At 39.7% G+C, this 13,437-nt stretch overlaps 1 non-coding gene across 1 annotated transcript; it reads left to right on the plus strand.

Annotated features, from left to right (window-relative positions):
* Nucleotides 1-300: 300 nt before the first annotated feature.
* On the plus strand, nucleotides 301-403 carry LOC133758923 (U6 spliceosomal RNA). Its single transcript, XR_009865829.1, has one exon. It is a non-coding gene; the product is annotated as a U6 spliceosomal RNA (small nuclear RNA).
* The last annotated feature ends 13,034 nt before the right edge of the window (nucleotides 404-13,437 follow it).

Consider the following 13,437-nt stretch of genomic DNA (forward strand, 5'->3'; position numbering starts at 1 on the left):
AAAGGGTATCAGTGGTGGAACACATGCAGAGAAAAGATCATGTGGTGAGCCAGGAAGCAATGAGAGAGGCTGGGTCCAACCTACTCACTCTGTAGATACTTAAGGAAACACTCTCAAAAAGGTTAGAAAGTGCTCAAAAGTGGATTGTTTTTATAACAATCTTCTCACAAGAACCACTTTCCAAGGGAACACCATCAATGACCTAAAGACTTAAAGTTTCTACCATCTTAGTACCATCAACCTGTGACTTTGGGATTTAAACACTGCCACAAATTTGGGAACTAAATCATATTCAGGTTTTTGCTTCCGCAGCACATATACTAAAATTGGAATGATACAGAAAAGATTAGCATGGCCCCTGCACAGGGATGACATGCAAATTCATGAAGTGTTCTATATGTTTTTAAAAAATAATATTTGAACTTTAGCACACACACACACACACACACTCAACTGCAGAATACCAAAGGCAAAGAGTAAAACTTGAGAGCAACTACAGAGGGCGAAAAATTTACCTACAGTTGTACAAGAACTATAAATACAAAAGTGAAATTTAAAGCGAAACTGGATGGTTGGTTTATACCTAAATATTTGATGTTCCAAATAATTATATCTGGCATTCTTGAAAAATAGGAAAAGGTATTTTATAGCTATTGTTGCCATAAAGAGAGTACCACAATGTAATGTATAGGAGTGAAATTGACATTTTGAAATATTCATAAGTGAGCTCTTACAGCTCTTATCCCTACTGTTGAGGAGCCGTGTTTTTGTTCTTCTTACTATTTGTCGAACTCTTTACTTAGTGTAGGGTTAATCTTTTGAGTATAAAGTAAACTGACAGTATATCATTGTAAAAAATGAGAGGAAATAAGAAAAGGAAGAAGAGTAAGAGTGAGAGAATGGACAGGATGGAGGGTAGGGTGGAAAGTATCTCTATGTTCCTAAACCTGTGTATATGAAATACATGAAATTTGTATACTTTAAATAACATTAAAAAACATATTAATATATTTAATTGAGCATCAGGTGTCAGGCACTGGATTGCAAGTGTAGAGTGCTAGATCCCTCCCTCTGCAAAATCAAAATGTTCATTTATACTTCAGTACATTAATTGACCCCCATCTGTTATAGTGTTATCTATCTGCTTTATTTTTCAACTGCCATGTTGCTCCTGAATCATGGCAGTTGTCACATAGTTCCTATGCAAAGGTCCAAAAGGAACTCCTATTTTAGGATAGAGTGTGTACCTATAACGTCACTTAAGGAGGTCTTGGGAAATTACTAACAACAGGATATATAACTCCTTCCCTCTGAAATTATACAGTACAGAGTTGTGATGAAACATATTTATCAACAAGCACATTTAAACTCAGTTTCCATTTTTGCAGTCATCCGTACCACTCCAGTTAAGTCAGTTAGCTAGAATGATGCAGCAGCTTAGGACGAGTTTAGACATTTTCAGGTCTTCTTGACTTCAGATCTTACACACAGGCATTGCATCTCTACCTTGTGATTTTGAACACCTTACTTTTTTGAGAGGGTTTCCTTAATTATTTGCAGAATGAGTAAGGGCTATAGCTTTGTACTTCAGCAATATTTGTCTTGTGGAAAGTGTGCCAGTCATGAACCCTTCATTTGCCTTCTAATGTGCCAATTGGTTAAGTCAAAGTTAAGTGCTCAAGTCTCAAACTTTAATAAATTCTTATTAATTTCAAGGATTGTAAAACAATTTCTTAGAATAGATAATGGAAAAAGCAATTTCTGAACAATGATTTATGTACTAGTGTTAACACATTTGGACACATAGACCTATTAAAGAGTAAAGAAATCCTCTAGACGATTGATTTTCAAGCTAGAAGTGAACATTTTACTTTTCCCCAGACTGAATTTATTCAGAGAGAACATTCACCAGTAGTTTATACAAGTTAGGTCACTTGACGGGCTCCAGAGAGACTTGGGACAGAATAAAGACAGAATTCTCAATGGAATGGCATAGAAAGCAGTACATAACACAGACTTTTACCTTTCTATAAGTAACCACTCTCCTTTTCCAAAGAAATCAGGAATTAAAGGAGTAAACAAAAGTTGATTCTACAAAATAAGCAAAAAAAACCTCAAGGAAATGAGTTTTAAAGATGGCAGTTCACATTTAATGTGCCTACTTTGTTGTGGACAAGGTGTTTATATTTGCTCACTCTTCTAGCTCTGTCACCACCTGTAGATCAACTGAGTCTTCCTTCTCCTGGTGGGCAGAGCCTCATCTTAAAGATGAAGAGTTTCAACCAGATCTGTGAGGGCAAATGCATAGTCTACGGCATGCCCAGCTGATCGGTTCGTAGGGAATGTCTGGAAAGCTGCAATGGAAAGCACCACAATGCCATGTCCAGATCCAGGAAAGATAGATAAGCAGTGATGTCACTGAAGGACCCTGGAGTGACACACAACACATATTCCCAGACCATGTCTCCTATGACCGCAAGGCCAGATGCAACAGAACAAAAAACTAACCAATCAGAGTGGATTTCATTCATTAGTTTTAAGGACGGCAGGCAAAATGGCAAGTCTGAATTGGTTCATACATAGTGAGACACAACCTGTCTCTAGGTCAACATCCAAGAGGAACATTATATAACTATATTGTCAGTGGTTTGTTAAAATTTTTAAAATGGTTTGTTAGGATGGCCAAAACCCATTTTTAAAAGTATACAATTTCTTGGGGCCGGCACTGTGTGGTGCAACAGGTTAAAGACCTGGCCTGTAGTGCCAGTATCCCATATAAGCACTGGTTCTAGTCCTGGCTGCTCCTCTTCTGATCCAGCTCTCTGCTATGGTCTGGGAAAGCAGTAGAAGATGGGCCAAGTGCTTGGGCCCCTGAACCCATGTAAGAGACCTGGAAGAAGCTCCTAGCTCCTGGCTCTGGATTGGCTCAGTTGCAGCCGTTGTGGCCATTTGGGGAGTGAACCAGTGGATGGACGAGCTCTCTCTGTCTCTACCTCTCTCTGTAACTCTGTCTTTCAAATAAATAAAATAAATCTTGAAAAAAAATATGTAAAAAAGTATACAATTTATTTTAAGTTATGAATCATTTTTTTCTAGACAATAAACTCTGATTTGCATTTGCCTATCTCTTAATTCTAGGAGTGGCCCCTTGACAGAGGCTGTTATCTTTATGCAAAGATAAAGCAAGATGCTGATTCTGAGATGGAAAGATGGGAGGCTCTAAATAGCCAGGCTATTTGCATAGTAAGTTTAAATATTATACAGGTAGATTACACCTCTGAAGCTTATAGTCTTTTTACAAGAAAGTTGGACTCTGTTTTCTTTGGGAATCTCAGAGTTGTGATAATTAGGATTCCAAATATGAAAAACCAGCTGGGGGACAGAAGAAAGGAAAATCAACTTTCCCCTGCACCATTACATTGCTAGGGCTAATAGACGACAAGGGAAAATCCTAGCAAAGAATTTGGCCTGTGTGTACGATGAGCAGTAGCAAATGGCATCTGGTATATATGTCATATTATGTCATCATTGACATCACTTCCTGCATTAGAACTCTGTTTCTTATCTGCAAGCTTTCAGTAAGTTTTTCTTAGACAATACAGCTTGTTTAAAACTGTTTTGCCCTGGGAATTAAAAGTTAGATCTGTGCATTCATATGGAGTAAAGAGGGAAGGAGGGGAAGAACAACAGGATGAGGAAGGCTGGTTTCTGGATAAGAAAGAAGATATCCAATGAAGTGGAGTCATAGTCAGGGGGCCAGTCCAAGGGGATCAGAGACAACTAAGATGGGTTATGAACCTGGGGGACTAGAAAAGACTGGGACTGCTGTCAACAAACAGATGGAGAGTTACACTATTAATGAGATATTGGATTCCATCAAACTGAAAATACTAAATAAGCTGTCTTCATATCCTCGGAATGCTTGGGATACAAGGGCTGGAATGAAGTAGACATTCAATGAAAGACTGAGAAGAATTGGATCAACTGAATAATTGAGGGAAATGAATGTTGTTTCCTCTATTGTTTGGTTCCTTCCCCTGACTAACTCCTACTCATGCTTTAAAACCTGGTTCAAATAACATGCCCTCAATTCCACGGGTTTCCTGATCTCCTCAGGCTGAATGAGTCACATCCTCCCCTGGAGCCTGCACATGCCTCCATGGGATCATGTCGCAGGGTGGTCATGTTTATGTGTCTGTTCAGTCCCTGGACTGGGAACTGCTCTGGGCTGGTGCCTGTGCACTGTTCCTCTGTGAATTTTCAGGGCCTACCACACAGCTTCTGCTCACTGAATGGTAAAGAAAGGAAGAAAAGACAACTCCCCCAAGCCCTCTAATAGGATTGTTAATCAACTTCTAATAGGATTGTTAATCAGCTGTCAGACTAACTGCCTTCTCTATACTCAGTTTCTTAAAAAATTATTTCCTAGGGAATGTGTTCTGGCTCCCAAGTCTTTTCTGTTCACTGGTGGTTCAGAGGAAGAGTAAGCTTCATTTTCAGAGCCTGTCTTTCCAAGGGCTCAAAGTCTCTCATAAATTCCTGCCAATCTTGTAAGTGGGAAGTCACTCTTTTTTTCTTTTGGCCATGTTTACTTCACTCACTGTTGTCACAAAAGCGAGCAGAAGTACTGAGGGAGAAGAGAGAGAGCATGATCCAGAATGAACCTGACTGGACTCAGACCTTCCCTATATCCTGTGATTTCAGACAGGCTACCTTGTCTCTTCATGCCTGTGGGTTCTATCAAAGGAGGACAATCCTAGCCTACAATATTTACACTCAGTGTGTTTTTGTGAAGTTTCAACAAAAGTCCCCATATAAAATGTGTAGTTCAATTACTGAAAATTAGTAAGTGCTCAATAAATATTTACCACAGTCATATATATATATATATATATACACACACATATATATAACATATACACATATACACCTATATGATATAAGGTATATAATACATGCCTATTAACGTGTATATATGTGTACAGAGCTATGGATGTGTAGAAAGATAACTGTATATGTAGAAATACACATATATGCATGTGTGTATATATACACAATGAATTATGTTAAGAATGAAATTTCCCATTTAAATTTTTATAGAATCATAATAACCATACTCAAAATAACCAATCCATTGTGCAATTTCTTTTTAGACTTGTACACAAGAAAAGTAAAACTTGTTTTACTTTTTTCATTTTAAACTATTTTTTTAGCTTCTATTTAATAAATATAAATTTCCAAAGTACAGCTTTTGGATTACAGTGGCTTTCCCCCCCCCATAACTTCCCTCCCACCTGCACCCCTCCCATCTCCCACTCCCTCTCCCATTCCATTCACATCAAGATTCATTTTCAATTCTCTTTATATACAGAAGATCAACTTAGTATATAGTAAGTAAAGATTTCAACAGTTTGCACCCACACAGAAACACAATGTGTAAAGTACTGTTTGAGTACTAGTTACAGCATTAATTCACATTGTACAACACATTAAGGAAAAGAGATCCTACATGGGGAGTAAGTGCACAGTGACTCCTGTTGTTGATTTAACAATTGATACTCTTGTTTATGGCGTCAGTAATCACCCTAGGCTCTTATCCTGAGTTGCCAAGGCTATGGAAGCCTTTTGAGTTCACTAACTCCGATCTTATTTAGACTCATAGTCAAAGTGGAAGTTGTCTCCTCCCTTCAGAGAAAGGTACCTCCTTCTTTGATGGCCCATTGTTTCCACTGGGATCTCACACTCACAGAGATCTTTAATTTAGGCTTTTTTTTTTTTTTTGGCCAGAGTGTCTTGGGTTTCCATGCCTAAAATACTCTCATGGGCTCTTCAGCCAGATCTGAATGCCTTAAGGGCTGATACTGAGGTCAGAGTGCTATTTAGGACATCTGCCATTCTATGAGTCTGCTGTGCATCCTGCTTCCCATGTTGGATCGTTCTCTCCTTTTTACATTTTAAACTATATTATCACCTATTGAACATATACTGCACTTGAAGAACCAGGAGTAATACAAAGTAGAAGACAGATAAGGTCACTGTCCTCATGGAATGTACAATCTACACATGGTATTCTTTTTTTAAGATTTATTTTTGACCGGCGCCGTGGTTTAACAGGCTAATCCTCCACCTTGCGACGCTGGCACACTGGGTTCTAGTCCCGGTTGGGGCGCCGGATTCTATCCCGGTTGCCCCTCTTCCAGGCCAGCTCTCTGCTATGGCCCGGGAAAGCAGTGGAGGATGGCCTAAGTCCTTGGGCCCTGCACCCGCATGGGAGACCGGGAGAAGCACCTGGCTCCTGGCTTTGGATCAGCGCGATGCGCCGGCCACAGTGGCCATTGGAGGGTGAACCAATGACAAAAAGGAAGACCTTTCTCTCTGTCTCTCTCTCTCTCTCACTATCCACTCTGCCTGTCAAAAAAAATTTTTTTAAAGATTTATTTTTATTTATTTTATTTATTTATTTGAAAGGCAGAAATACATAGAGAAAAGGAGAGAGAGATGCACACAGAGATCTACCATTCATTGGTTCATCCTCCAAATGGCCTCAACGGCTGGGACTGGGCCAGACTGAAGCCAGGAGCCAAGAGCTTCCTTCAGGTCTCCCACAAGGGTAGCAGGGACCCAAACACCTGAGCCATCTTCCACTGCTTTCCCAGGAGCATTAGCAGGGAGCTGTATTGGAAGTGGAGCAGCTGGAACCCAAACTGGTGCCAATATGGGATGCCAGCACTGCAGATGGCAGCTTTACCCACTGCACCACGGTGCTGGCCCCTATACACACAGCATTCTTATTCTCACACGGAACCAGAGGAAGTGTAGATGCTAAAAATAGCTGGGTATGGTCTTATTTAACGTCTCCAAAAAAATGTAATTAAAAATGACATTTTAAATTCACATGTTAAAGCAATGAAAATGAAAAAGAAAAATCACTTTGTTACCTTTTTTCAGTAGTGTAGTTTGGGGTATAAAGGCCTTGGGACCCTTGGTGTGTGATTTTTTGTCTTTTATACCATCTATAACTCTGTTCTTAATAAAAGTCAATAACAATAGTGATAAAAATCAGGAAAAGACAGAGACCATTTTGTTCCATGAGAGCAGTGGAAAGATTGATGCTGACTTCCAGAAAAAAACACATGAATTACCTACAGAGTCCCACATTCAGAGATGCTGCATGATTCCATATGCAATAGCAAGAACAAGTTAAAAGAGGGCTAAGGATGGGAGGTGCATTAGTGTCTTCTCCTTCTACTGTACAGAACTGCCCTACTAGTTCAGACAAAGCTCCAGGTCAGGGTTGAAAGCAATAATGACAATAACTGTCATTGTTGAGCAAGTACACATATTAGCTCATTTCCTTCTTGCAACCAATCCTATCTCCATTTCATAGGAAAATTGAGGCAGAGAAAATATAACAACAGGTCAAGGTCACACAAGTAAAGTGTGGAATTGGCAAAAGAAGTAGGCTGGTGCTCAATGTGTGGGATGAGCCACCAGAGGCACAGCTTCTCTTCCTCCCTCCCAACCATCGCCTTTCCCCAGAAGGAACTGATCTCGGCCTACCTACAGTGGTTTTCTGACCAAATTCAGAAAAGTTCTCATATTCTATCCAGTATTCCCTCTCCCAACAATCCAAAAGGTTCATATTGATCATGACCTAGGGACTCACTTTCGGCTTTGGCTATAATAATATTTCTTTTTAATATAAAACTGTGATTATAAAATAGTTTCTTCATAAAAGTCAAGAGGAAAGTTTATATAGTTTCATACCTTGATATTATTCATATTTTTAACTTTTATTTAATGAATATAAATTTCCAAAGTACAGCTTATGGATATTATTCATATTTTAACATATATATCCAAGGGTACTTCAAGAAGTTTGCGGGAGAGGCTGGTGTTATGGCATGGTGTGTAAAGCTACCACCTGTGATGACAGTATCCCGTATGGATGCCGGTTCAAGTCTTGGATGCTCTGCTTCCAATCAACTCTCTACTAATGTGCCTAGGAAGGTAGTAAAGAATGGCCCAAGTCCTTGGGCCCCTGCACCCATGTGGGAGACCTGGATGAAGCTCCAGGCTCTGGCCTGCTCCAGTCCTGGTGATTGCAGCGGACAGAAGATCGATCTCTCTGTCCCTGTCTCTGTCTCCCCCACCCTCTAACTCTGCCTTTCAAATAAATAAATCTTTTTAAAAAGGGGGAATATTCCTTATTTTAAAAATTTGTGGGAAATGAAATTAAAAAGTGTTTATTTTGGTACAAAACTTTTTGAAATCCTTGTATAGTTTTTTTTCATAATATACATTTCCATGAACTTTTTGAAGACCTCTCATTCTTCTTTAGTCTATATAAAGCAGTGGTTACAAAATATTAACCAGATTAACAGTTGGGTATGAATTTCCAGGGGACATAAGTTTGAGCCATTTAGCATTTTGAGATAGGTTACAAGTTGTTGTTGAGTAGTTGTTGTTGAGTAGTTGTTGATCTAATATAAAAAATTAATCTGTACTTGTAATTAGATGTACTTTTAATTAGATGGAAAGCTACATACAAGCATTTAAGTCAATGCAAATGCACACAGTTCTTCAGGAATATCCTTACAACCCCAATAGGGCAGGTTTCAGGAAAGGACTTCCAGATATCCTAAAACCATGTCACTTACGTGATTTCCTCATCAGATTATGATGGAATCTGAACTTGGAATTGCTCTAATTCTCACCCAGCTGAACTACCTTGTACCCAAGTTCATGCAATTTATGTGTAAGGGCAAGGGTTTACATCAATCAGGGTTCAGGGTTGTGTGTGTGTGTATTAAAATTTGGGGGAGAAATTTTCTTCACATCCAATGCTACAGCAGCAATGGGCACCTCAACTTGGTGATAATATGGTGGTCCATGATAACTTTCAGTTTCTGTTAAAGCTCAGTAATAAGCCAAAAGTTTTTCTCAAAGAGAAAACAATTATCTTTACAGTTTGACATCTCTCTGCTGCAAAATCCAAAGAGAATGACCACAATTCAACTACAGAGGACATTTATAGCCTCTAACTATTGAATAAGTCAAGTCATATAGCCCAGACAGCAGAGTAGTTTTCAAAACAGCCTGGACTTCTTCCAGTGCCTTTTCTCTTCTTATCCATACTCAAAACAGAATGCTTTTCAAGTAATAATAATAAATGGGTTGGAGAAGCATGCCCAAATAAATCCACTGTCTTCAAAAATTTTTCTTAGAAAGTACACTAAGTATTAGGCCATTTTCTTTTTTTTAACTTTTATTTAGTAAATATAAATTTCCAAAGTACAGTTTATGGATTACAATGGCTTCCCCCCCCCATAACTTCCCTCCCACTCGCACCCCTCCCATCTCCTGCTCCCTCTCCCATTCCATTCACATCAAGATTCATTTTCAATTCTCTTTATATACAGAAGATCGATTCAGTATATACTAAGTAAAGATTTCATCAGTTTGCACCCACACAGAAACACAAAGTGTAAAATACTGTTTCAGTACTAGTTATAGCATTACTTCCCATTGGACAACACATTAAGGACAGATCCCACATGAGGAGTAAGTGCACAGTGACTCCTGTTGTTGACTTAACAATTTGATGCTCTTGTTTATGGTGTCAGTAATCTCCGTAGGCTCTAGTCATGAGTTGCCAAGGCTATGGAAGCCTTTTGAGTTCGTTGACTTCGATCTTATTCTGACAGAGTCATAGTCAAAGTGGAAGTTGTCTCTTCCCTTCAGGGAAAGATACCTCCTTCTTTGATGGCCCCATTCTTTCCACTGGGATCTCACTCCCAGAGATCTTTCATTTAGGTGTTTTTTTTTTTTTCCAGAGTGTCTTGGCTTTCCATGCCTAAAATATTCTCATGGGCTCTTCAGCTATATCCAAATGCCTTAAGGGCTGATTCTGAGGCCAGAGTGTTGTTTAGGACATCTGCCATTCTATGAGTCTGCTATGTATCTCGCTTCCCATGTTGGATCATTCTCTCCCTTTTTGATTCTATCAGTTAGTATTAGCAGACACTTGTCTTGTTTGTGTGATCCCTTTGACTCTTAGACCTATCAGAGTCATCAACTGTGAACTGAAATTGATCACTTGGACTAGTGAGATGGCATTGGTACATGCCACCTTGGTGGGATTGTATTGGAATCCCCTGGCACATTTCTAACTCCACATTTGGGGCAAGTCCGATTGAGCATGTCCCAAATTCTACATCTCCTCCCTCTCTTTTTCCACTCTTAAATTTAACAGGGATCACTTTTCAGTTAAAATTTAAACACATAAGAATAATTGTGTGTTAATTACAGAGTTCAACCAATAGTACTAGAACAAAAAAATACTAAAAGGAATAAAGTATTACATTGTACATCAACAGTCAGGACAAGGGCTGATCAAGTCACTGTTTCTCATATGCCATTTTCTTAGTGGTAGGAGGAGCCAAGAGGAACTGTAATCTGAGTAACTCAACATGCTCCAGATTATTTAAACCCTACAAATCTCACCAAATGTGGTAGACCTTTGAATGTTCTTGGTGTTTATTTCCCATTCTATTACATCTCATTCCACTGCATGCATGTAGCTTCACAATGTGTCTAGTAGTTCCTGCCTTCCCAAGGCACGCAGGACAATATCATTGTCATGAATGGCTAATGTCATGTCCTGTTGGCAGAAAGGTTGTCAAGGTCTCTGTGGACCCTATTGTAACATAGGACTTGAGGGCTGATCTAGCGCTGAAGTACAACAGTGACAATATATTGCCAACCCTGCTAGCTAAAAACGAACTGTATTGAATGGCCCCAATAGAGAAAAACAAGAATTAACCATATTGATAACTGCATATAAATGACCAAGAGGATGTGCTGATTTGCTCTAACCACATCTGGAATAGCAGTTGCAATTGCAGGCACTACCTGATGATGTTTACTCTAGTCCACTTGTCTTATATAGGGCAGCAATAGCAAAGTTGCAGTGACTGGGGATCCTATAGACAATAGAAATTTATTTCTCATAAATCTGGGGGCTGGAAATCTGAGATCAGAATGCCAACATGGTTGGCTTTGGATGGTGAGTTTCTTCTTCTAGGCTGCAGACTCCTGAAATCTTGTTGAACCCCCACATGTGAGAAAGCAAGCAAGAGGAGCCTCTGGGTCTCTTATAAGGGCACTAACCCCATTTGTGAGGGTTCCATTATCATGATGTAATTATATGATAAAGGTTCCACTTCCCATTATCATCTTTAGGATTTCAACATATGGATTTTGGGGTAAAATGACATGTCCATGACAGCTACTATCATTCTCCAAGATCCATCTGTCATACACTTAGGCAGACTTGTGAGTTTCACGAAGAATTGCCACACTTGCATTTTTCAAATCACTGATGGGAGCATTAATTTCTGCAATCATTCAAGGAATTAATCACTGATTTTCATTTACTATTTTGGAAGCTAGAAATAGTTCCAGTTAGCTTCCACCTGGCATTTCCTACCACAATAGCCCTCACTGCACAAGGCAGGTGTGGGGAGTTGCCAGCTGATGATTTTTTGTGCTCAATTATTCACTAACTAAGGAAACAGTTACATAGTGAGTTCAATGGGCCCACTCTACCTTGTGCCTGACCAAAGTTCCTTTGATTATTAGTTTTCCAGAAGCTTTTACTCTAACTGGTAGAATACATACATTTCTGGCAGTACAGCAACAAAGCCAGTTTCTTCTCTATCAAGGCAATTCTTAGTCTAGAAATCGGCAGAAATATGACAATCAATCTAGTAGCTATAAATTTAAAATGAACTTCCTTGGTATACTGTAGAGGAAGTATCTAAAGCCTTTGAGAGATTGGAATGTCAAGGTGGATTTGTCAGATGAGCTCATTTACTCTCTTACTGTATCTTTGGGAGAGTTCAGAGGGCACTCCTTTTACCAAGGCCTAACTCATGGCACAGTGAAGCACAACAGCTCCTATATGTGTTGTGGCAATTGAATCATGTGATGAGCTATAAACTCAGTGAGTCACAAAAGTGCAGAGGCAGAGAAAGCTGGGGACCAAAGTAAAGAGCCAGAGATGGGAACATTCTTGTACAGCACTTCTATTATTTGTGTTTGGGGACAGAGCATTCATATATCATTATGTTAAGGTAAACAAAACTCTTTTGAGTTTTTATTAACAAACAACTCTAATAGAAAATAGACCTAGGGCCGGCGTTGTGGTGTAGCAGGTAAAGCCATTGCTTGCAATGCCAGCATCCCATATCGGCACCGGTTCAAGTCCCAGCTGCTCTACTTCCGATCCAGCTTTCTGCTGTGGCCTGGGAAAGTATTAGAAGATGCCCAAGTCCTTGGGCCCCTGCAACCATGTGGGAGACCTGGAAGAAGCTCCTGGCTCCTGGCTCCTGGCTTCGGATTAGCACAGCTTTGGCCATTGCAGCCATCTGGGGAGTAAACCAGCAGATGGAAGACCTCTCTCCCTCTCTCTCGCTCTCTCTCTCTCTTTCTCCCTCTCCCTCACCCTCTCTCCCTCGGCACTCCCTCTCCACCTATCTCTCTATAACTCTTTCAAATAAATAAATCTTTAAAAAATTAAAAAAGAAATTAGACCTATGGAACTAAAGCATCTCTTTTGTGTTCAAGAATTGGTTTTGTTACCAAGCAAGAGCTCACTGCCCAATGCACATAGAAACCAACATGATGGCATCCACATTTGAGAAATGAGATTTATGGCAGGGTGGTCGATGAAGGAAGTAGGAGATAAGGCTCAAACCTGGCTCCCTGCTATGAGCTCTGGGGCTAGTTTTATGGGCCAGGGAAGGTCAGCTGGTCTGTGGAAATGTTGGTGAGAAAATTTTCCACTGGGAGTCTTTGAACCAGTTCATTTATTGTAAGGCATAGTGAGATGAATTTTGGCATTGAAGCTTTCTGGTCAGTGAACCTTTCAATTCTGAAAGAGTTCTGGCATTCAGTTTCTCGCTGTACTCTTGTCTCCTTGGATCCATGGGGGGGGGGGGGCGGGTAGGGAACACTAGTCCTGAGTGTCATTTGAAGTTAAGATATTCCTATTTTGCACATGGCTCAAGTTGTATGGCTTGCTGTTTTTTTGGCTGTATCTTCAAGACTACTCAACATACCATTACCGACATTGAACTAGTTTGAGCTGGTACTGCAGTTATAATTTCAGTACACTAGATTTGAGGTTTATAGGAAAGAGCATGTAATCTACCTAGTAAAACCCTTCCTGAGACTTTTTTTTTTAAATTAAGGAACACATTTAACCTTTTCTCATTCACAGATAGTTTTTCTACTAGCAAAACGTGTGTCACTTTTGGTAGACCCAAACCTGACAAGTTAAAAAGTAACACAGAGGATAAGGTAGAAGTTGTGTTGCAGTGGGTTGGTTAACCTGCTGCTTGGACTCCAGGATTCCCTATTAGAGTGCTGGTT

This window comes from Lepus europaeus, chromosome 4 (genome assembly GCF_033115175.1).
Source record: "Lepus europaeus isolate LE1 chromosome 4, mLepTim1.pri, whole genome shotgun sequence".
Classification (NCBI taxonomy): Eukaryota; Metazoa; Chordata; class Mammalia; order Lagomorpha; family Leporidae; genus Lepus; species Lepus europaeus.